The sequence below is a fragment of the Dama dama genome, chromosome 31 (genome assembly GCF_033118175.1).
Source record: "Dama dama isolate Ldn47 chromosome 31, ASM3311817v1, whole genome shotgun sequence".
In the NCBI taxonomy this organism is placed as follows: domain Eukaryota; kingdom Metazoa; phylum Chordata; class Mammalia; order Artiodactyla; family Cervidae; genus Dama; species Dama dama.
The window spans coordinates 45,258,545-45,284,261 of record NC_083711.1 but is presented as its reverse complement, the minus strand read 5'-3'; the positions used below and the strand labels follow the sequence as shown (position 1 = coordinate 45,284,261).

General features: G+C 37.0%; 1 protein-coding gene and 1 non-coding gene across 2 annotated transcripts in view; one reads left to right on the top strand and one right to left on the bottom strand.

Moving 5' to 3' along the window:
- The window catches only part of EPHA6 (EPH receptor A6), a 927,780-nt gene that overhangs the window by 382,262 nt on the left and 519,801 nt on the right, over positions 1-25,717 (bottom strand). The gene's annotated exons all lie outside the window — the stretch shown is intronic.
- On the top strand, positions 4,375-4,481 carry LOC133050251 (U6 spliceosomal RNA). The gene has a single exon (XR_009691568.1). It is a non-coding gene; the product is annotated as a U6 spliceosomal RNA (small nuclear RNA).

Here is a 25,717-nt window from a genome sequence, read left to right as displayed (position 1 = left end):
TCAAGTCATTACATTAAAGCTGCCCAGAAGGTGAGCCCTGAGGGAACTCAGGATGGAGACAAATGGGCTGCGGGCTGCCCACTGCCAAGCCCATCTAGCAGTCAGCTGCTGCAGCCATCCCCGCTGCGCGCCTGGAAAACTCAGGATACCGCCCCGATAGCTGAGGTGCATGTCAAAGGAGTGGTTTCAGCGAGTCCAGACTCTTGCATCTTTCCATACATAGAAAAGTGCTAAATTCCTTTAGAAACCTGGTTTTCTTTTATTAACAGTAGTCTTTTAATGGTCTGACTACCTGATTTAGTTGCAAAAACTCCCATATATCTTGGCTTTCCCCAGTCCTCTTCTGAGCAGTCTCAACATTATTTGAGATGCTTTTTCCTGGGCTCGAGGTCCTAAGAGTGTCTGCCAAACAAAACATAACCTCAACTTTTAGGCTGTGCTTTCTTTTTTTATTTGATCTACAGTTATACACATTCATTCATTTGTATTCTTTTTTTTTTCCACATGTAAGTGATAACAAAGAATATTTATTTTACTCTGTCTGATCATCGCACTAGAGAGCTCAGAAATAAATCCATGTGCCTGTGGTCAATTAATCTATGACAAAGGAGCCAAGAATATACAATGAAGTAGAGAGTCTCTTCAGTAAGTGGTGCTGGGAAAGTTGGACAGCTACAAGTAAAAGAATGAGATGAGAATATTTCCTCACCCTATATATAGAAATAAACTTATAATAGATTAAAGACCTAAATGTAAGACCCGAAACAATAACAATCCCAGAAAAGAACATAAGAAGAACACTTTTTGACATAAATTGCAGCAATATTGTTCTCATCTGTCTTCTAAGAAAAGAAATAAAAGGAAAAATAAACAAATGGGATCTAATTTAACTTAACAGATTTTCAAGCAAAGGAAATCATTGACAAAAGGAAAAGATAACCCATTAAATAGGAGAAAATATTTGCAAATAATACCACTGATAAGGACTTAATATCCAAAATACATAAACAGCTCCTATATTTTAATATCAAAAAAGCAATCTGATTAAAGAATAGGTAGTAGACCTGAAGAGGGCTTCCCAGGTGGTGCTAGTGGCAAAGAACCCATCTGTCAAAGCAGGAGACATAAGAAATGCAATCCCTGGGTCAGGAAGATCCCTCGGATGAGGGCATGGCAACCCACTCAGTATTCTTGCCTGGAGGATCTCATGGACAGAGGAGCCCACAATCCACACGGTTGCAAAGAGCTGGACACAACTGGAGCTACTTAACACACACACACAGACGTGAATAGGCTTCCCCAGCGGCTCACCATTAAAGAAGCTGCCTGCAATGCAGGAGATGCAGTTTTGATCCCTGGAGGAGGAAATGTCAACCCACTCCAGTATTCTTGCCAGGGAAAATCCCATGGACAGAGGAGCCCGGTGGGCTATGGTTCATGGGGTTGCAGAGTCAGACAAGACTGAGTGACTGAACACAGAAAACCTGAATAGATGTTGTTCCAGAGAAGACATATCCGACTCTTTGTGACCCCATGGACTATAGTCTGTTAGGCTCCTCTGTCCATGGAATTCTCCAGGCAAGAACTGGAGTGGGTAGCCATTCCCGTCTCTAGAAAGAAGATGTATAGATAGGTAAAAGGCATGTGAAAAGATGTTCAACATTACTAATTATTAGAGAAATGCAAATCAAAACCACAATGAGACACCACCTCATACATGTCAGAATGGCTAACATCCAAGAAAATACAAATAAATAATGGCAAGGATGTGCAGAAAAGCAAATTCCTATACACTGTTGGGGGAATGTAAATTGGTGTGGTCACTATGAAAAACAGTGTGGAGGTTTCTCAAACAACTGAAGACAGAACTGTCATGAGTGCATGTGTGGATGCTAAGTTGCTTCCATTGTGTCCACCTCTACGACCCTATGGACTGTAGTCCATCAGGCTCCTCCTTCCATGGGATTCTCCAGGCAAGAATACTGGAGTGGGTTGCCATGCCCTCCTCCAGGGGATCTTCCTGACCCAGGGATCGAACCCATGTCTCTTATATCTCCTGCATTGGCAGGCAGGTTCTTTACCACTAGCACCACCTGGGAAGCCTACCATATGATCCAGTAATTCCACTCATGGGTATATTTCTGAAAAAAAAAAAAAAAAAACAACAACAACAGGAAAACACTAAGTTGAAAATACACACACACAATCTTTACAGCAGCATTATTTACAATAAAGAAAACAACCCAAGTTATGGAAATCACCCAATGTCCATCACCAGATGAATGGATAAAGAAGACATGATAAAACACAGTGAATTATTACTGAGCCAGCATTATGCATGGATCTGGAGAACTTCATGATTAGTGGAAGAGGCTGACTATTTTTAAGAAACGACTCAGGAAGCCTTTCTTTTCATGTCCCTCTTAGCTGTCTAAAGAATTTATGCAAAGGTTCTGTTCTTTGAATACAGATATCACCAGAGATACCTGAAAAGAATACAGACTAGATGTGGTGGGACAAACTTATTAGGCTTGTCAAGATCCTCTTTGTGCCCCACTGTCTCTGCATGGCACAACAAACAAATGCTTTCCTGTGAATTGCCTTTTTTCCTTTTGGAGTCCCAAATCACTACTCCAGGATATGCTTTTGTATGAATATTTAGCTGACAATGGTGTTTAAGGTGAAGGTTTCAATCATTTTTTTGGTGAGTTACTCAGATTTCCTGGTTTTTTCCTCTGCCCATGGGATTCTCTAGGAAAGAATACTGGAGTATTTCCTAGTCTATGGGATCTTCCTGACCCAGGGATTGAACCAGGGTCTCCCGCATTGCAGGCAGATTCTTTATCGCTGAACCACCAGAGAAGCCCCTCTCTCAATACATTTTATTAAACGTTTGTTTGATTTTTCTTGTCAATCTGTCTCAGGTCAATTTGATTTTTAGATCAGCCAGAAGAAGGAAGAAGAAAATTTCTTCCTTACCAACAGTGTGCATGTGCGTGTGTACATGTAAATCTGTATGTGTGTGCACACATGTGTGTATGAGTGTGTGAGAGTATGTGACTGTGTGTGTGTACATGAATGTGCATGATTGTGAGTTTGTATGTGTCTGTGTGAGTGTGTGTGTGCGTGCATTTATAGAGAGTATAAAAAGGCAGAAGAAAGCACTCAGGCTTCTGCCCACTTGGGGGAATGTTGGATGATCCTGCCACACAGAGTCAAGAGGATGCAGGTATATTCCTACCAATTCACCATAAATAGGGCTGTAAAACTGCCTTTGTTCTCTCATTACAGAAATAATGCAATGCAACAACAGATTTATTGGCCTTGTTTCTGGTTCAAGCCAAGAGGAATAAATCTTGATTCTTCCTTGATGGAGATAGTCTTTGCGTAGGACAAGTATCCAGGTGTTATCACAGCTGCCTTGAAACATTCATGGCTTCCTGAGGATATGGGTGATTTTGTTCTTATCATTGATCAAATAGCAGAGTAAATCACTTACATAAAATAACACCTGGTTGAGCTCTGTGGTTTGCTCTCATTTTCTCTAGTTAGTAATTATTGTTTACAAATCATGACTGCATGTAGAAAAAAGCTTGTGTTTTCTCCTATTGGCTGCTAGCTCATAATTTCTACTTCATGTTCTCACAGTAGCTTCAAAAGTATTTAGTGCATATGTTACACTTTTTCCCACTGATATTTGTGACTACTTTGTAAACAAGCCAAATGGCATTGCTCCATATTTATTACAGAAGTTAATAGGATTGCAAAGATTGTAAAACTTAAAAATGATCTAAGTAGTATAATTCACTATCAATAATGTAAATCTTAGCCACATTTTTAAATTTCTTTAAAATGCAACATGATGTGTTAAATAATTGTGTTTTTTTTCCCTAAATTCTATTTCTAGGGGAAGCAGTATGTAGATAAAACAAATTTTTGTCTACACATTTGCAAGGTGAGTTTATACAACCTAGTAGTATTTGTTTTCTTAATACTAACATAATTAATCATACAATATAAATGAAAAGTGCATAGAATGTAATATTAATCTTAAAAAGTAAAACTGGAATTTAGCAACACATAATTTCTGAATATTCAAGTTGTATTAGGTTATTGTAAGTAAACTGACAGGAAAACAAGGAAACAGATCTGACATTGTAATGATGGTATTTTAGTTGGTACTCAGTATCATGGCCATTGCAATGGTTTACAGCCAGCACTCTTCAATCTGGATAATGCCTAGGCTGTAAAATATTTAAGTATTTTGAGTGTTACCTTGAATATACATACTTCTGTTCTTAATAGTTTTAGAATTATGTCATTTATTATAATTGTTTTCATGGTTTTCTGACTTTGATGTAAGAGATCAATTTTGTGCTTGCTCCAGCAGTACACATACTAAAATTGGAAGGATACAGAGAAGATTAGCATGGTCCCTTTGCAAGGATAACATGCAAATTCATGAAGCATTCCATATTTTTGGAGTATTACTCATATTTTTGGAATATTCCTAAAAAGGAAAGAAAATGGGTCATTTGTAGTGATATAGTTGAACTTAAGACAGTCATACATAAAAGTCAGTCAGAAGGATAAAAAACAAATATTGCATATTAATGTGCATATATGGAATTGAGAAAAATGCTACTGATGAACCTATCTGCATGGCAGGAATAAAAACATAGATGTAGAGAAGAGACTTGTGGGCGCAGGAAGGAAAGAACAGGTGGGATGAACCGAGAGAGTAGCACTGAGATATATATACTATCAGGTGTAAAACACATAGCTGGTGGGAGCCCGCCGTCTAGCCCAGGGAGCTCAGCTCTGTGCCTGGTGACGACCTAGAGGGGCTGAATGGGGGAAGGAGTGTGTGGCAGGCTCCAGAAGGAGGGACTATATGTATAATTATAGCTGATTCACACTGTTACACAGCAGAAATCAACACAACATTGTAAAGCAGTCATGCTCCAACTAAAAAATAAATTAGAAAAAGACAAATTTCAATAATGGGAATTGTTTTTTTTTAAACTATATATCTATTAATTTGATACATTTGTCCTTTGATTTGTATTTGTAGCTGTTCGGTTCAGGAGTCACTCAGAGGTGTCCAACTCATTGCATGGACTGCAGCACGCTAGGCTTCCCTGTCCACCACCAACTCCCAGAGCATCCTCAAATTCATGTCCATTGAGTCGGTGATGCCATCCAGCCATCTCATCCTCTGTTTTCCCCTTCTTCTCCTGCCCTCAATCTCTCCCAGCATCAGGGTCTTTTCAAATTGAGTCAGTTTTCACATCAGGTGGCCAAAGTACTGGACTTTCAGCTTCAGCATCAGTCCTTCCAATTAATATTCAGGACTGATTTCCTTTAGGATGGATTGGTTGGATCTCTTTGCTGTCTAAGCGATTCTCAAGAGTCTTCTCCAACATCACAATTCAAAAGCATCAATTCTCCGGCAGTTTTCTTTATAGTCCAACTCTCATATCCATACAGGACTACTGAAAAAACCATAGCTTTGACTAGATGGATCTTTGTTGGTAAAGTAATGTCTCTGCTTTTTAATATGCTATCTAGGTTGGTCATAGCTTATCTTCCAAAGGCAAGCATCTTTTGATTTCATGGCTGCAGTCACCATCTGTTAGTGATTTTGGAGCCCCCCAAAATGAAGTCTATCACTGTTTCCACTGTCTCCCCATCTATTTCCCATGAAGTGATGGAACCGGATGCCATGATCTTAGTTTTCTGAATGTTGAGTTCTAAGCCACTTTTCCACTCTCTTTCACTTTCATCAAAGAGGCTCTTTAGTTCTTCCTCACTTTCTGCCATAAGGCTGCTGTCATCTGCGTATCTGAAGTTACTGATATTTTCTCCCGGCAGCCTTTATTCCAGCTTGTGCTTCATCCAGCCCGGCATTTCACATGATGTATTCTGCATATAAGTTAAATAAGCAGGGTGACAATCTGCAGCCTTGACTTACTCCTTTCCCAATTTGGAACCAGTCTGTTGTTCCATGTCCAGTTCTAACTGTTGCTTCTTTACCTGCATACAGATTTCTCAAGAGGCAGGTCAGGTGGTCTGGTATTCCCATCTCTTTCAGAATTTTCCACAGTTTGTTGTAATGAAGATAGTCAAAGGCTTTGGCATAGTCAATAAAGCAGAAGTAGATGTTTTTTCTGGAACTCTCTTGCTTTTACAATGATCCAACAGATGTTGTCAATTTGACATCTGGTTCCTCTGCCTTTTCTAAATCCAGCTTGAACATCTGGAAGTTCACAGTTCATGTACCGTTGAAGCCTGGCTTGGAGAATTTTGAGCATTACGTTGTTAGTGTGTGAGATGAGTGCAATTGTGCAGTAGTTGGAGCATTCTTTGGCATTGCCTTTCTTTGGGACTGGACTGAAAACTGACCTTTTCTAATCTTTTGGCCACTGCCAAGTTTTCCAAATTTGCTGGCATATTGAGTGCAGCACTTTCACAGCATCATTTTTTAGGATTTGAAATAGCTCAACTGGAATTCCATCACCTCCACTAGCTTTGTTTGTAGTGTTGTTTCCTAAGGCCCACTTGACTTCACATTCCAGAATGTCTGGCTCTAGGTGAGTGGTCACACCATCGTGATTATCTGGGTCATGCAGATCTCTTTTGTATACTTGCTCTGTGTATTCTTGCCACCTCTTAATATCTTCTGCTTCTGTTAGGTCCATACCATTTCTGTCTTTTATTGTGGCCATCTTTGGCACATCTTTGTAGCTGTTAGTTGCCTAATTTTGCCTGATTCTTAAGCAAGCCAAATCTGTTTTCAAAGAAAAGTGGTCTAGCAGGCTAAAAATTAGCCCATACCATAAATCCACTGAAATATGACCTCCGCTTGCTGGAGATTTGTTTCCCAGATACCCACAGAAATGTTTTCTTGCATGCAGCTGTGCTTCAGAAAAACCTGAGTATAATTTGCTCAGATCAATTTCCTAATCTCAATTATATCTTCCCATATTTTGACTGTTCTGCTAGGTTGTGCTAGTGATAAAGAATCCACCTGCCAATCAGGAGATGCCAGAGACGCAGGTTCAGTTCCTGGGTTGGGAAGATCCTATGGAGGAGGAAATGGCAACCCACTCCAGTATTCTTGCCTGGAGAATCCCTCAGACAGAGGAGCCCGACAGTCTATGGTCCATAGGGTCGCAAAGAGTCAGACACGACTGAAGCGACTTAGCCCTACCACTGCCCTCTACACTTTATACATGTTTTGTCCATTGGAGAATATATCCTATGATGTATCTTTCATAAACTTCTAAACTCTACTTCTCTGTTTAAAATCAAAGCCTCCTGGAAGAATTCAACTGTCATAAATCCCCTCCCTCAGGAGTTCTGCAACCAGGGAGGACTGATGCCTATCACCAGAAAGAAGTTAGCACCCTAAGAAATCATCTAAACAGACATTGTCACAAAACTATATATCTGCCATCTATTTTTGTAAGGGTCCATTTATCTTTTCTAAATGTCATTTGTTTTCCTATAAGTGCTCTTTATTCCCGTCCCCTTGCCCTGTCAAGATATTAGTCCCCAGTTCTAAATGTCTCCTTGAGTCATGTTTTTCTATGAACTATGTATATACATGAATAAAAATCCATCTTTTCTGTTGATAATTTCTCTTTTGTCAATTTAATTCACAAGTCCCAGAACAATATAAAAAGAAGGTAGACAAATTTCTTTTTCTTTCCTGACAGCTTCAATGCAGTGAGCATGGGTTCAATGCTATTAATAGTGGTATAATTGTGGGTGGTACTGTTGTCTTAGATGTTTTCATGAGAGTATTTTCGAACTTCTTACCCATAAATATGTGCCATTTTGCGATAAGGTGGTATTTTTAAGGAATTAGAGGGAACTCCACCAGGGCACAGAAATCTAGGGAGTAAAAATCTGTAGATAGTGAACCTTTGAAATAAACCTGGTCTAAATGACTTTCCTCTTTTCTTTCCTTATGGTTATTCCCTTTGGGGATTTTGTTCCCTTTTAGGTGTGTACTTACTGTCCTTTTTATAGACTCTTGCATATGCCTTTTTGTGAGGGGAATACATTTAAGAATCTAGAGATAGAATTATTAGGATAAAGTCAATCTTGATATGCATCTAATGTTGGAATTCTGGAAGAAAGTCTATAGCATTACAACCATATTGATAGTGACCTAGTCCAAATGTGACTTATCAAGAACTTAAGTAAACTGTCCACATAAAGTAATCAGATAAGACACCTGAATATAATCCTTAAAAATCCCTCTTGACCTTTTAAATAATGGCCTCCAAGTAAAGAGATGCCAATTTTTATGATAATGTAAGAGGTGATGCTAGATTTTGACAAGATTAAGAAACAATGGTGTTCTAAAGTCAGACTTTGTCAGCTTTTCAGAACCTATTGTGCCTATCTTTTCACTTCTGCAAATCAAATTTCCTGTCATTCTTGCCCTGGAGACTCAGTTTTTAAGTCCCAGCACATCACTGGTCATAAATCACTATTTACCAAACTAAGGAGGTTGTAACTCTGGTCTGTAAGATGCTGATGGGTGTTCCATGAAGGAGATAAAATATCTTCAAATTCTAATTATATCTTTGGGAAATGTTAGATTAAACAAAGTTACTGTAAATATAAAAAAAGAGGTGATGGCACTATATTTCTCCTATTTCATATTATGTAAAATGGAAAACTTTTCCTGGCACTATGTTCATAAAATATCAGAATGTCTAGGAAACTACTTTTGGAAATAATATTAGTCTAACCTTTGGAAACATTATTATGTTGACCCTAGCTCAAGAGTTTGTATTGACTGCTGACATATTTCTGGCATAAAAACCTCAGAAAGACTGTCAAATGTCTTAAGTTTCTGGAACAAGACTGGGTTTCCTTTTCCCTGAGATACCCTAGAAGCCACTAGGAACATAAAGAAACAAATGAGTAAGAATGGAGGGAGGATAAGTGGCAATGTAGTGCTGGGATTGTGCACATGGGCTTTGGAGTCAGGCTCCTTGGTTTTGAATCCCAGCTCTGTTACTCACTGGTCATATGAATCTGAGCAATTTATTTAACTTCTCTGTTTTCTGTTTTTTCTTCTAAAAAGAAGAAATAATAACTTCCACCTTGAGGGTTATTGGGAGGATTAAGTATATAGTTTCATTTAAAGCATTTAAAATAACTCCTGACTCACTGCAAACATTCAAGATTACTGGCTACTGCTACTATCGTGACCAAGAGCACATTGAACAAACACTGCTATTATCATAAAAGAGCCATTTCATTAATAAATCTTATAAGATTTTGCAATAGTCAACATCACAAATCCAGGAAAACCTTTCATATGCCACATGCTAAAAAAGTCATGCAGAAAACAAAATGTTTCTTCATATATGAAAGACTTGTGGCAAGTAGTTCCCAAAGGATATTTATTAAATTTGAATATCTTTGATAAATGCTACATTGGAAATAATTTTCCAGAAAATTATATGTTTAAGATTTCAATAAATATTGAACAGGAAAAGATTTGTGTAGTTAAGTACTATTTTGGGAACACTAGATGGGGGAAAAAAGCCAAATAAGTTTTCTTATTGAAGGTATTATCAAAGCTTTGAATGTGTTATTATTCTGTTTTGTAAGTAGCAAAGAATATCATATAGCATGCACATTTCCTCAACTCAACTGACCAAGGAAACACTTTATTAAAAGTATGTCACAGGAGTAATCCTCTGTAGAAATACTTTGGGGACTGCTGATATAGAAGTAAGTCCAGGACATTGAAACTTTTATTCAAACATATATACTTTATTGGAATTTTCTAGGTCCTGTTAATTGCATGCCAGGAAACATTTAAAAATCTCATATCACCCACTGGTACTTCATTCTAGCTAAAATGCTAGAATCTAATTTTCAGGGCATGCATTTTCAATGAACAATTTCAATAACATGAACTTGGCCTTTTGTTTTATTTATTTATTTTTTTTAATTTTTTTATTAGTTGGAGGCTAATTACTTCACAACATTTCAGTGGGTTTTGTCATACATTGATATGAATCAGCCATGGATTTACACGTCTTCCCCATCCCAATCCCCGCTCCCACCTCCTTCTCCACCCGATTCCTCTTGAAACATCCCACCCTCGCCTTCTCCCACAGAGTTCAAAAGTCTGTTCTGTATTTCTGTGTCTCTTTTTCTGTTTTGCATATAGGGTTATCGTTACAATCTTTCTAAATTCCATATATATGTGTTAGTATAAGGAAGCTGTGGTACATATACACCATGGAATATTACTCAGCCATTAAAAAGAATTCATTTGAACCAGTCCTAATGAGATGGATGAAGCTGGAGCCCCTTACACAGAGTGAAGTAAGCCAGAAAGATAAAGAACATTACAGCATACTAACGCATATATATGGCCTTTTGTTTTAATTCTGCAAGTTTATGTTAACCAAATAAGAGTAATGCCCTTTTTGTAATGTTTCTGGATGTGTCTAGTATATGTCAGAGAGCTTTGGCAGGAAACAGATATAATTCTCGCAACAACTCCTTCTCTGGGGACATGTGATTGTCAATGTCTCCATTAAAATCAAGTGTCACATGTCTTTCCAGAAGGAGATCATTATAAAAATATTAATGAGTCCATACCTTATTCCCTACATATCTACCCACTGAAGTCCTAAATAATCTTTCAATACCATAGAATAAATTCCTGCCTCTGGGTCAGGCCATTAAGTAAACCACTGATTAAACACATTGTTGGTGTCCTATGGCCACAAAAATTAATGTAGTACTTTCTTTTGGACCAGATGATACCTTATTTGCTCAGAGGGTGTGGTGGAATGGATGGTTGTTTTAGCAAATTTTCAGACATGACTGAAATTTCAAAATTTCAGAACATGGCTTCCCATTCACCTTAACTGCTACTGTTTTCTGAGTATATCTCAGTAGAAAATAATAGCACCTTCCTTCTCAGTTCAGTTCAGTTCAGTTGCTCAGTCGTGTCCGACTCTTTGCGATAAAAACTAAAAAGAGAGGCACAAATACCAAAATTGAATCTATATTGAATCTATAGTATATCTGGTTGAAAGTTATCCAACTTATGCTTTCTTATTTGTTTTGTTTTCATATTAAAAAATGTAGTATATCTGACTTTATTACCATCATAAAGTTCTTTTTCACATAACGGAGCCGTTGACTCCTATGTATATGAGCCATCAGGTGACTGATTGTATGACTAGCACAGACCACTAAAGTTAAAAATGCTTTAGTTATGTTAAGAGCACATCAATTGAACGCTACTGTGTTTGCCCAAGTCAGGGTGGATCCTAATTGCTTTGACAAATTTCCTGCTGAGAAATTGATCTTCAAAGATTTCTTAATGCCTTTTTTTAACCCATTTACTTCATTTTAAAGCTTCAAAGTCTTCCTTTCTATTAATTATCACATATACTAAATACAAAGAACAAAATGCTATGTTTTATTCATCTAAGCAGGGTATCTGAACACTAAGTTATAGCAAAGATGGGAACTCATTGAAGCAAAGGTCATTCTCTGTCAAACAAGACCATAAGAGACTTTTCTTTTAGTAGAGAACTCATGAATATTTAATCCGAGCATTTCCATGAACTTGCTGTAAAAGCTATGTTTCTTGGCATTTACTAAGGATGTCACAATCGGTTACTGTAATTTAAATCTTTTGCTGATATGCTTATCAGACTTCCATTTAAAATATGCTCATCATCAATATACTAATTCATCTAAAATAAATATTTCTAAATAGCATTCTAGACATTTACATTATGTAAAATCAAATTCTGATCTATTTAATTTGTAAATACATATTATTTTTGTCGTAATATACAACCAAGAGTCTACAGAAAAAAAAAGAAACAACAAACCACAATAAAACAATGAGTGAGTTAGTTCTCTTTATCTGAATGAGAACAGAATAGCTTTATAAATGCTTCTGAAGTTTAGGCCACATGCTAAGTAGTCTTTTGGGCCCCAAATGGTGACAAGATCAACAAAACAACAAAAAACAAACCACAGATAACACCCTACTGAAGTTTCTTTAATTTAAATTCTGCTGCAAAGTTTAGTCACTCAGTCATGTCCTATGGATTCTTTACCTGTGGAGCCATCAGGAAAATCCCAAAATATCCATAAGGCAGCTCAACGGATACAGTTCAGAATATATTATCTATAGCCCTTGAGGAGGAACTTAAGGTCCCTGATTTTTGTTTAATGACTAAATTATTAAATATTATTATTTGGTCTCATTTGAGCATTTTCCTTTGTTTCCGCATTTTCTCACTCTTTTAATTAAATTTATTGTTTGATTAAAGTTTTCCTACAGCCAAAAGGCACATGGAGGACATAGCAGAAGGGAGGACCACAGGGCCCTGCTCCATTTCATTTTTCACTTTTCTTTAACACTCCTCAATCTTGAAGAGAGACAGGTACAGAACAAGGAAGGGGATGAAAATTTAATCATGAACTTGGCAGAGGAACTCAGTTATTCTAGTTTTTCTCAACTCTTTGAAGGAATGGGGTGATGACCTCTCTGGTGACTTCTTACTGAAGACAGGTACAGTCCTGCATAGGTTATGGAATGCCCCGGAGTTGGAAATAAATTCAAATTCTAAGTTTAGCATCAAGATTTTACATTAGGACAATATATTTTATATTACCTCTCTGATTATTTTGCTATAGTACCTGGACAAACGTTTGAAAATTAATGGACATATTACAATGAGGATAATAATAAAAATATATATTCTCTAAATGCAATTTTTTGTCAGGACGCATTTAACAGGAGGCTTCCTGTGTGCTGTTTTGATCTGTCGGGAAACCTTTGGCCCTTATTAATTCCTGAATATTCAGGAATTAAGAGGAGAGGGGCGCCTTTCCCGGAGGCTGAGGAATCCAGGCATTTCCTTTGTTAGTTTCTCATTATGGTGATAAGTACCCTCTTCTCTCTTTAATAGGGATCGCCTTGTGTTTTGTAAGTCTGGAATTTTTATCTTTGCTGAGAATAACTACCTTGTAAGACAGTATATATGCCCACGCCTTGTTGATTAAAACACCTTTGCTCCATCAGAGCTTTGGTCCCCGTGACTTTCTTTCTCTTCCTCTCTTTCTCTTTATCTCTCTATTTCTGGTTGATTCCCTGGAACACAAAGCCGGCTGCAAATATTAGGCTCTTTCCTTCTTTCACTCTCTCATCATCGACTCCGGACCACCAGGTTCCGGTCCAATAAAGGACCAACAATTTTTTTCCTTAATGGTTAAAGCAGTGTACAATGTATGTTTAATAGGCCACAAACAAGCTATTTTGGTTAGTCTAAAGTTCAAATTGGGCTTCCCTGGTTGCTCAGTGGGAAAGAATCTGTCTGCAGTTCAGGAGACCTGGGTTCAGTGCTTGGGTCAGGAAGATCCCCTGGAGAAGGGAATGGCAACCAACTCCAGTATTCTTGCTGGGAAAATTCCATGGACAGAAGAACCTGGTAGGCTACCGTCCATGGCATTACAAAGAGTCAGACATGACAGAGTAATACTTTCACTGTCAAAGTTCAAATTAAATCATATTTAAGCCAGAATGACTTCCTCATACCCCAATATGTGAACATTTCTTCCATTGCTTTCCCCTTTTAATCATAAATGATTTTATAGTCAGCACTGATAATCAATATATTTTCCCAGCATTGCCAGAATGGCTCAGTTGCATGCTCTGCATCCATTCACATCCCTCAGTGCTAGGCCTACTTTTTGTATGTATATTGGTCTGACAGTCATCTTGAAATTAGTCATGCAGTGCTCCGATCAGCTTCACCTTGGTTGCTTTAAGTATAGTTAGTATTTCATTTCAGGTCAGTTCAGTCGCTCAGCACAAAAGGCCTCCCTGTCCATCACCAACTCCCGGAGTACCTCAAACTCATGTCCATTGATTTGGTGATGCCATCCAACCATCTCATCTTCTGTCGTTCCCTTCTCCTCCCACCTTCGATCTTTCCCAGCATCAGGGTCTTTTCCAATGAGTGAACTCTTCGCATGAGGTGGCCAAAGTATTGGAGTTTCAGCTTCAGAATCATTCCTTCCAATGAACACCCAGGACTGATCTCCTTTAGGATGGACTGGTTGGATCTCCTTGCAGTCCAAGGGACTCTCAAGAGTCTTCTCCAACACCACAGTACAAAAGCATCAATTTTTCAGCACTCAGCTTTCTTTATAGTCCAACTCTCACATCCATGACCACTGGAAAAACCATAGCCTTGAGTAGATGGACCTTTGTTGGCAAAGTAATGTCTCTGCTTTTTAATATGCTGTCTAGGTTGGTCATAACCTTTCTTCCAAGGAGTAACTGTCTTTTAATTTCATGGCTAAAGTCACCACCTGCAGTGATTTTGGAACCCTCCAAAATAAAATCTACCACTGTTTCCACTGTTTCCCCATCTATTTGCCATGAAGTGATGGGACCAAATGCCATGATCTTAGTTTTCTGAATGTTGAGCTTTAAGCCAACTTTTTCACTCTCCACTTTCACTCTCATCAAGAGGCTCTTTAGTTCTTCTCCACTTTCTGCCATAAGGGTGGTGTCATCTGAATATCTGAGGTTATTGATATTTCTCCTGGCAATCTTGATTCCAGCTTGTGCTTCATCCAGCCCAGCATTTTTCATGATGTACTCTGCATAGAAGTTAAATAAGCAGGGTGACAATATTCAGCCTTGGCGTACTCCTTTCCTGATTTGGAACCAGACTGTTGTTCCATGTCCAGTTCTAACTGTTGCTTCCCGACCTGCATACAGATTTCTCAAGAGGCAGGTCAGGTGGTCTGGTATTCCCATCTCTTGAAGAATTTTCCACAGTTTGTTGTGGAAACACAGTCAAAGGCTTTGGCATAGTCAATAAAGCAGAAATAGATGTTTTTCTGGAACTCGCTTGCTTTTTTGATGATCCAACAGATGTTGGCAATTTGATCTCTGGTTCCTCTGCCTTTTCTAAATCCAGCTTGAACATCTGGAAGTTCATGGTTCACATACTGTTGAAGCCTGGCTTGGAGAATTTTGAGCATTACTTTACTAGTGTGTGAGATGAGTGCAATTGTGCAGTAGTTTGTGCATTCTATTGGGTTGGCCAAAATGCTTTTCAGTAAAATGTCAAAATGTTATGCAAAAGCCCAAAGAACATTTTGGCCAACCCAATATTTAATTCCAAAATTTGTCTCTTCCCATTTCTTTGAAGTCAGTTCTCAAAATTTTGGCAGCTTATGTCACAGCTATAGTCCAGTCATCATACAGTCAACTTTTTCCACCTGGTGGAAGTTTTAGTATTCATGTGTGCACCTGCTTAGTTGCTCAGTTGTGTCCAACTCTTGACAACCCCATGGACTGCAGCCCTTCAGGTTCCTCTGCCATGGGACTCTCCAGGCAAGAATACTTGAAAGGGTTGCCACGTCCTTCTCCAGGGGAATCTTCCTGACCCAGGGATCAAACCCGTGTCTCCTGAACTGCAGGTGGATTCTTCACCACTGAGCCATGGGGAAGCCCTTTAGTATCCATAAGACAGCTCAAAGGATAAGGCTCAGAATATTATATATAGTCCTTGAGGAGGCATTAAAGGTCCTTGGATTTGCTTAATGACTAATCTATTATTTGGTCTCATTTGACTATTTTCCTTTATTTCTTCATTTTCTTACTTCTCTAATAAAATTTATTGTTTGGTTAAAGATTTTCCACAGAAAACAGCAGGCTGAGGACATGGTGGAGGATGGAAAAGGGCCATAGGGACCAGAAGGTCCATTTCACTATGTTGTATTAAAGCCAACATTGTCTAAAATTAATAATAAATTCTGGAAGAAAATGTCACAGTCTTGAAAAGACAAATGACTAGATTGAAAAGATAAAGCATCTATATGAAGAAGTTGCCTTTAAAATCATGAATGAAATATAACTATGCCAAAATAAAACTAACACATGTAATAGTAATTTTTGAGACTGCAGTAAGTTATGAAGCATATGTTGCTTTAACATCTGGGAGATGGGAGATTTCAGATTGTACATTTAAAAAGGAAGCTTAAAAATGTTCACAACTATGATATAACTAAGACAGATATTTTCTATGTAAATAAGTGGGATTATATTTATTATAAATTCTTGGACAAATTCCCCCTCTTAAATACTCTGTGACTAGTCCATGTGAGTTTTTGTATTTGATTCACCACATAGTTGAAATATGTCAGTCAGTTCTTTCTCCTATAAGAGTATATGGGTTGCTCTTCAACACCTCAGACTTTTAATTTCTCTCACATAAGAAATGTGACTTGTCTGGGTATAAAAGTTTATACATCCCCCTCAACATGTAATGAACTTTGAAGGCTGAGAATTTCTAGGGATGTTTTTCCAGCAGACTGTGAATTTCCTTCATTTGTGAGCATAGTTTCATGCACATGACTACATGTGTATATGTATTTCTTAAAGTGGGCAGTGACTGCAGAGGGTAAAGAAGTCCACATGTAGAGAGTACCTTCTTGGATTTATTCTGACTCTGCGGTGTTAAGTCGCTTTAGAAGGGTCTGGCTCTTTGTGACCCAAGGACTGTAGCCCCCCAGGCTCCTCCGTCCTTGTACTTTCCAGGCAAGAATACTGAAGTGGGTTGCTGTGCTCTCCTCCAGGGGATCTTTCTGACCCAGGAACCCACATTTCCTGTGGCTTGCGCATTGTAGGCAGATTGTTTACTGCTGAGATACCAGGGAAGCCTTATTCGGACTATAATCTGAAATAATCTAAAAACAATTATTTTTAGTGTTGCAAAACCTTCAAGATATATGTTTTAAAATCCTTGTGTTCAAGTAAAAAGGTAGATATACCCAAAACATGTTTCCAGATTATATCCAGGCAATATAAATGAGAAGATCTTTTAATTCTGTAGATCAGGTTTTACATTTTGTGACAACTATTAGATTATGTCTGTCTTCAATGACCTCTTCTGGATAATTCCTAAGATACATCTATCTTGCTCTCTATCTTTTCACGGACTCCTGTCTCACCACTTTAATAAGTTTTCTATTCCTAAAAATGCTGAATTGACTTTTAAAATGTGTCTGCAACATTATTAATTTGGTTTGTCATTTCTCCATTTCCTATTATGTGAACTTTCATTATTCCTTATTACATATCTTTTTTATATCTTAAATTACTATATCTACCTCTCATTACATATACAGATTTTTTTTTTTTTCACTTTATGGTTTTCCCTCCCATGAGTTCAAACCCCATACTTTTGAAAATCATAAACAGTTTTTTATGCTAATTTCTATAGTAAAAAGATTTTAAGAGGTCTGAACTTCCTTCTAATCATCTATATTAACATTTTTTGTGCTTGATTCTGAAATATTCTCAATTGGCCACATGATGGCTTTCATTTTTGTTGTTATCTGTCTTTCAAATGAAGGAAATCTCTTGAGTCTGAGCTTTGGCAATACATATGACAGGAGAATTGTCTTTGTCCCATTTTTATCCATGTGGGTTCCAGTGTCATCTACTTAGACTCAAAGTTGGACAACAGAAGGGTATGCTTAATTTTTCAGATTCTAGATAATTTTATCATATATAATTCTACTAAATATTCTTCTATCCCCATTACCTGAGTCTTTGATACCCTGATAATATAAAATCGTCATAATAAATTGTTACTTATGCTCTTATCTCCTTCAAACCACCACCAGCATAATTCATCATTCTTTGCCATTATTTTTCTTCTTGATTTTCTGATGAGCATAATTCCTCAGTCAATGTAGAAAATAATAGTGTTGAAAAAAGTCTCGTTGTCCCAGAAAAGGTGCACCCATCAGGCAGAAATGATTCATCAATGTTCCAGTTCAGACCTAATCTTGAATCAAAATAAACAGTGGGTCTGGTCCCACATATAAGGAGTTGGGAAGTCACCACTCCATCCTAAAAATAAGTAATAATCTGAACAGACTGAAAAATCAACAACTCTTCTTGGATTCATAAAAGAGATGAATTCAGAAGGCGAATGACTGCTTTCAAATTAGAAAGACAGGCAACTACAGCAAGTCCTGGCTTATTGGAGCAGAGACACAAGAACAGAATCTGCTGTGGAAACCAGTGTTGGGGTAGGAAACCTGAATTGTAATTGACAAATTGTTGGAGACCCAATGTGGACAACTCTGGAAAGTTAAAAACTCCGGGGCTACCAGTTATAGAAGAACCCTCATACTTTGTGGATTTTACCTCCAGGTTCTTATGGTAAAAACTGGAGAAAAGTTCCCTCATTCTTCAGGCAGTTGTAGAAGAAAAGGACCATTTTAAATATGCCACAACACTTTGTTTTTAATAAGACCTGCCCCAAGGGGCAACTAGTTAACCAGAGTCTAATCTGCCCATGTATTATCACAATCTAACTGGCTTGGGAAAAGAAATACTCAACCCCAGCCCGTTCAAGTCATTCTGTTCTACCTGTGAATGGAGGAAAAAAAAACAAAAAACAAAACATTGAGAATACATGTGAAGTTCACAGGCCAGAGGCAAAGCCTCACTAAAAGATCGAGACCTAATCACGGGACAACAGCACACTTCCAGTCTCCCTCACCGCATCACCACATTACCAAAGACCTACTTACAGCAGTTCCTTTAATCTGACACTTAATGTTTATCTATCAAGAAAAAATTACAAGGCAAGCCAAAAGGCAAAAAAACCACAAGTTGATGAGACAGAGTAAGCATCAGAACTAGATACCAGAGGGATGTTAAAATCATCAAACCAGGATTTTTAAACAATTATGATTAATACAAGGGCTTTAATGGATAAAGTAGACACCATGCCTATGTGTTAATAAAGTTAGTACCTTTCGTGGAAAATTTGGATTGTATTTATCTCAGTATCTCCCTATAATATTAAAATAGTGAAATATTAAAATTTAATCTTTCCCCTCATTATTGTATGCCTTATATAGAATTAACTGTACATACTCACATTGTACAATTTGATGAGTTTTGACATAGTATACCCTGATAAACCATCAAGATACTGGATATTTTTATTACCAGCAAAAGATTCCTTTTGCACCATCTGCAATCCCTTGCTCCCCCACAACTGTCCCAGACGACTACTGATCCACTTTCTCTCAATATAGGTTAGATTGCATTTTCTATATTTTTATGTAAATGAATCATACAGTATTAAATCTTTTTTGTATGTTTTCTTTTTTGTGGCAAAACAAATTGGGATTTATCCATGTTGGTGTATATATTAGTAGTTTGTTCATCTCAGCTGCTGAATAGCTATTGCACTATTAATTTTTACAAATATAATTTTATATATCTGTAGTAAGGGTTCAAATATTTTAAAACAATATTTATTAACATGAGACTTATATTATCTTCGGAAATTAAACAGATAAATATTGCCTTAGATATACACTGATCCTCCTTTTTTCATAAGTCATGCCCTTAATTCTTCATAGTTAAAGTTATAAAAAACTGATTAATTTGTTTTGTGGCTTAAATAAATAAAAAAACAGAAGGAAATGTGTATTCAATAAGTTTTACTCAACAGCTTTTGCTACCTTAGTCCCTCCCTCCTTCTCATCCTGACCCAGGATTTTATGGGAATAAAATGTGATGAAGTTACTATTTAACTACAAGTTTTAATACACTAATAATCATGGAATTCACTAAATTCCTCCTAGCATTTCCTCAGTGATGCTAAAGAGACCAATCTTAAATCAGAGACAACAGAAGTGGGAGGGGCTAACTTATTGATTATGACAACTATTTTAAAAAATACCCTCCCTTTTTTTGTGCAAAGAGAAAAATAAAGGCTAGGTAACAAGATGACCAGTGCATGTAGAAAGTGTAAGGTTTTGGGGAAAAGAGAGATATCCTTTATTTTGTGGAGGAACAAAAATAGACTAAAAAGGTACAATAAAAATTAGCCTTGTCACTGTTGTGAGTCTAGTGCCTGCATGGTCTTAGCATATCATAGGTACTCAATAAACATTTGTTAGAGCCTACTACACAGAGTGAAATAAGTCAAAAAGAGAAATAAAAATATCACATATTAATGCATATATATGGAATCTAGAAAAAGAGTACTGACAAATCTACTTGTAGGGCGGTAATAGAAGCACGGACATGGAGAACAGCTGGGGAAGGAGAAGGTGTGATGAATTGAGAGTAGCTTGAAAAATACACTTTACCATATGCAAAACAGTCAGTCAGTGAGAATTTGTTGTATGATGCAAGGAACTCAGCTCAGCGCTCTGTGACAATCTAGAGGGGGAGGGCAGGGAGGGAGGGAGGTTCACAACGGAGGGGACATACGCATACCTTTGACCGATTCACGCTGATGTTCGGCAGAAACCAAAACAACATTGTAAAGCAATCATCCTCCAATTAAAAAAAAAAAAGCATTAGGTCTAATAAGAAGAATTGACCAAGACCATGAAAATTCTCCAAAGTCATAAAACAAGAAGTTGCAAACAGCATTAAAGAACAGAGGAAATACCTGAACTCAGGAGTGTATATGACGCATGCGTGCTCAGCCCTGCCTGACTCTGCAACCCCATGGACTGTAGCCCGCCAACTCCTCTGTCTATGGTATTTTTTCCAGCGAGAATACTGGAGTGGGTTGCGTGTATATTGGAGGAAAAGAAAAGTAGCGATGTGCGTGGATTGTCAAGACGAGGAAAGAGAGCATCAGAGAGAATCTTTAGAACTATTGCAATAACCCAGGCTTGAGGCAATGGAGGCCTAGGAAAGAGTGGTAAGGACAGGTCCAGAAACAGGACAGTTCCTTTGGTAACTGATTTCTGATTGGTAGATAAGAATGAGGATGTGAAAGGTGAAAGATGCAAAAGGGTAGAAGAGGTTTTGAGTCTGGGCAACTGGGAGAATTGTGATAGCACTCATGAATGTGAGAACCTGGAGGGAGGGATTAATTTGGAAATAGGAGTGAGGAAGCACATGAGGTTTGGAACTTGTCAACATTTACTGGAGTCTTTTAAAATGTATAATGAGCCTGGAATACAGGAAGTATTGAGAAAGACAAAAGTTCAAATAGCTGTTACTTCCCTAAGAAAGGAAAATAAAATTAGAGAACATATTTCAGTGTCTTAGAAAGCTTTGAAAAGTTTTACCTCTAGTGTAAAACAAAAGCAATGGATCTCACAGTGAAATAACACCTTCCTCCCAAAAACATTTTTTTAAGAACTGTATATCCAACAAATGCTTCATATAAATTATTTTTCAATAATTTACACAGAAAAAAAAAAACACAGCTGATTTATTTTAAAAAACAGGCAAAATAATTTCCTGTAGAGAAAAAATAAGTTTGCATTACACAAGAGTATAAAATGAGATGGTTGTAATGACTTTTAAAATTGAGTACAATATATAGTCTTAGTGATATAAAGCAAGATAGTAATAAAAGATAAGTTCAGAATCAAATGGCATATTCTTTTAAAAATGATCATTTCTATCTTTCAAATCACATTATAATAACTCAAAAGCACTGTTTCTTTTTACAGGTACTACTTCCTAAAAGGCTGAATAGTTACTTTGTGGCTGATGAATTCAAATAACAAGCCATTCTTGGATCAATTTTCTGACTTCAAAAGTTAATAACTTGTGAAATAATATTCTAATTTTACCTTACCGTTTAAAATGACTTACTTTCCTTATTAACAAGGAATGGATGTGATCACAGTAGCTGAGAACTTACAAATTTTTCAACTACTGACTCATCGGAAAAGAGGAATGTCACCAGCTTATTCCCAAGGCCTGTTGTTATGATTGATATTTTATGACTAAGCTGCTATCACAAGGCTGAAATGTGAGATCAGAGACATGGTGCACTTTTTAAGCTGCACAAAGGATGAAAAATATACTGAATCCAAAACATGTGTTCTTAATTTTGCTATAGATATTTAAGATAGTGAAATATTTCACTATTTCAAAGAAGGGTTGGAATGTATATTTCAAAGAAGGATTGGAAACATACTTTGCATTCCAAAGTTACATTTCATAAAAGAAATCACTAAAAAAATAAACAAATCTCTTTTATAATGTAAATAATAGAAATGCTCTTAAGAATATAATTTCAAGTGCAGGCTGACTGATTATTATGAAATTTCACAAAATATACAAAAGTACAATACTATGATGAATAAACATGTTATCACCTAGTTTTAAAAAAAAACAGGAAAATTGAAGGATTTCATTTCCATCTGTTTTTGTGTAATTAAAAACAAAACAAATCAACTTTCCAGACAAGTAAGAGTCCCTTTTATAATCTCCTTAATCAAATTATCTTGTGTTTTACCCCCAAAATCTTCATATGCATTACTATTCAGTTCAGTTCAGTTGCTCAGTCGTGTCCAACTCTTTGCCATCCCATGGACTGCAGCCCACCAGGCTTCCCTGTCCATCACCAACTCCCAGAGTTTGCTCAAACTCATGTCCATCAAATCAGTGATGCCATCCAACCATCTCATCCTCTGTCTCCCCCTCCTCCTCCTGTCCTCAATCTTTCCCAACATCAGGGTCCTCTCCAAGGAGTCAGTTCTTTCTATCAGGTGTCCAAAGTATTGGAGCTTCAACTTCAGCATCAATCTTTCCAATGAATATTCTGGACTGATTTCCTTTAAGATTGACTGGTTTCATCTCCTTGCAGTCCAAGGGAGCCTCAAGAGTCTTCTCCAACATCACAGTTCAAAAGCATCGCTCAGTCCAACTCTCACATCCATATATGACTATAGGAAAACCATAGCTTTGACTAGATGCATCTTTGTAGGCAAAGTAATGTCTCTGCTTTTTAATATGCTGTCTAGGTTGGTCATGGCTTTTCTTCCAAGGAGCAAGTGTCTGTTAATTTCATGGCTGAAGTCACCATCTGCAGTGATTTTGGAGCTCCAAAAAATAAAGTCTCTCACTGTTTCTATAGTCTCCCCATCTATTTGCCATGAAGTGATGGCACTGGATGCCATGATCTTACTTTTCTGAATGTTGAGTTTTAAGCCAACTTTTTCACTCTCCTCTTTCATTTTCATCAAGAGGCTCTTTAGTTCTTTGCTTTCTGCCATAAGGGTGATGTCTTCATATCTGAGGTTATTGATATTTCTCCTGGTTGTCTTGATTCTAGCTTGTGCTTCATACAGTCTGGCATTTCATATGATGTAGTCTGCATACAAGTTAAATAAGCAGGGTGACAATATACTGCTTGATGTACTCCTTTCCCAGTTTGGAACCAGTCTGTATAAGTACTATAAGCATTTGTATAAACTTAATATGCATAATAAATCCTTGTGCTATATAACAATAGTATATATTGTACTATTTATAATACAGTATAGTATGAAATGTAGTATAAGGCTATATAATCCTGTTTGGAGTGATAGTCAATGTTATTTAAATGAATTATTTTATGTGTTATGCATTTAATTCAATGTTTCATTTTCTAAATTTCTAAATTTATCTATGCCAATGTATGTACTTCTGGTTCATTCACTTTTAACTGATGTTTAATATTCCATTGCACGACTATACCAAAAGTTATTTACTTATTCCTTTACTGATAAAATTGTAGGTCTTTTAAAAAATTACTGCATTTGAAACCAGTGCTGCACTGAACATCTCTCCCCAAATCTCCTTGAATACATGTGAATATCTCTTTAAAGTGTGAATGAAAGCAGAAATGCATTTGTATGAAGTATACATGCATCTTCCTATTATTTTGCTCTCCAAAGTGACTATACCAACTTATTGGTTCCTGAACAATGTATGGAAGCTTCCCTTCCCCTACATCTTTGTCTATATGCTTACTTTTTTTTTTTTTTATATGCTTACTTTTAAGAGTCAAATTTAAAACTAACACACAGTTTGAGCTGAACATACCTTTCACATAAAACAAATTAGCTGAAATGCTATGCTAAACTTGATATTTATAATGAAAAGGTGTTAGGACCTATGAATCCCTCAGAAAATTATGAATCTTCTTGCAGGAGTAAACAGTTAGCTACAGTAAAATTCAGGTATGGATGGGACCAAGCTTTTCATCTCCCACCCTTATTCATGTTCCCAGAAATAGAAGGAATTATAATCTCTAGCATCTAACAGATGAAATACATCAGATGACTGCCTTACATTCCAGTTCCAGACAGGCTTGCCTTACATCTCAGCCTCATCTCTCATTAGCTACATGATCTTATACAACTTATTCAAACTCTCTGAACTTCAGATTCTCTCTGAGAAGTGGTGATTATAATTGCATCCTTACAGTATTTCTCCAAAGATGTAAAGCAGACAATGTTTTGAATACACAAAGCACAATGCTTAGCACAGGTAAAAGCGAAAAAATGTCCATTCGTCATAATATATAAAGTTATGCAAACTGTCATGTTAAATCTAATAATAAAGACCCCTTAATGTATAATAACCACTATATATGTCTTCCTTTCCTTTATATTCCATAGTATTTAAACTATTATGGTGATATCAGTTAGTATTTAACAAATACTGTCTTTTAAGGACCCTGAAGTTCACTTTGTATATACTTTGGCCTTATATGGTATGCAAATTACTAAGTACATCTAATTTGCTGGATACAGTCATAATATAGCAGCAGTTATATAAGAATGGCAGAAAAAAAAAGGAGCAGACAAATATATTGGGGCTATACATTTTCCCTGTTATATTATGAACTTTTTAGGGTCAAGAATTTTCTCTTATTAACATGTGTAGTCCTAGGATTGGCACATGGTCAGCATTTTATATGCTAGATGAATGAATACATGAATGAATGGATGAAAAAAATATTAATATTTCTTCCTGTGCTAATTTTTAGGAACACTGAGAGTTTTGAGCTGGCAAGTATGCCTTGGAAGAATCCAAGTAATATATTACAAGCTCCAAATCTCAGTTTGGCTGAGTTTGCTACCACAGCAGCTGTAAACATCATACGATGGAAAATGGGGGGGGGGGGGGGAGGGTGGAGGGTGAAGGAATCACTGTAATGCTTTGCTGTAAATTCCAAACCAACAGTCATTTGTCTCTTATTTTTAGGCACTGTGGACACTGAAATGGTATATATGGTCCCTGGTTTCATGAAACTACTGTCCTCATGGAGAGAATAGAAGACTGAAAAATTTAATTTTTTTTTTTACTTGGTATCATGTTGAAGTGTATTAGCAGCCTGGGAAAAAACTAACATACTGCAAAATATGGTAAATAACTGAGACTGTAACTCTAGATATTATTTACTGCCAACAAAATACAGGAAGGACATATATTGATCCTTAGTATAAAAATGTTTTAAAAACAGAAATTAAAGCTGGCCATGAAATGAATTACTCTGTCAATCAGTAGGACTCATGGGCCACATCAAACAAGGAGATCCAAGGAATGGAAGTCAAAATGAAAACCATATTGGATTCAAGGCATAAGGCTGATGCCAGACACCTAGGCCAGGTTGGCCATTATCTGATGGTCCCTAGTCTCCCCCGTATCAGTGACTAGAACCACCATTTACCCAGTTGCTAAAGACAGAAACTTGAAAGTCAATTATGATGCCTCCTTTTTCCTAGATCCCCCATACCCACCAAACGATCATGAGCAAGTCCTGCCAGCTTTACTTTAAAAATATACCTTGAATCTATTCACTTCTCTCCATTCCCATTGGCACCACACCAGTCCAAACGA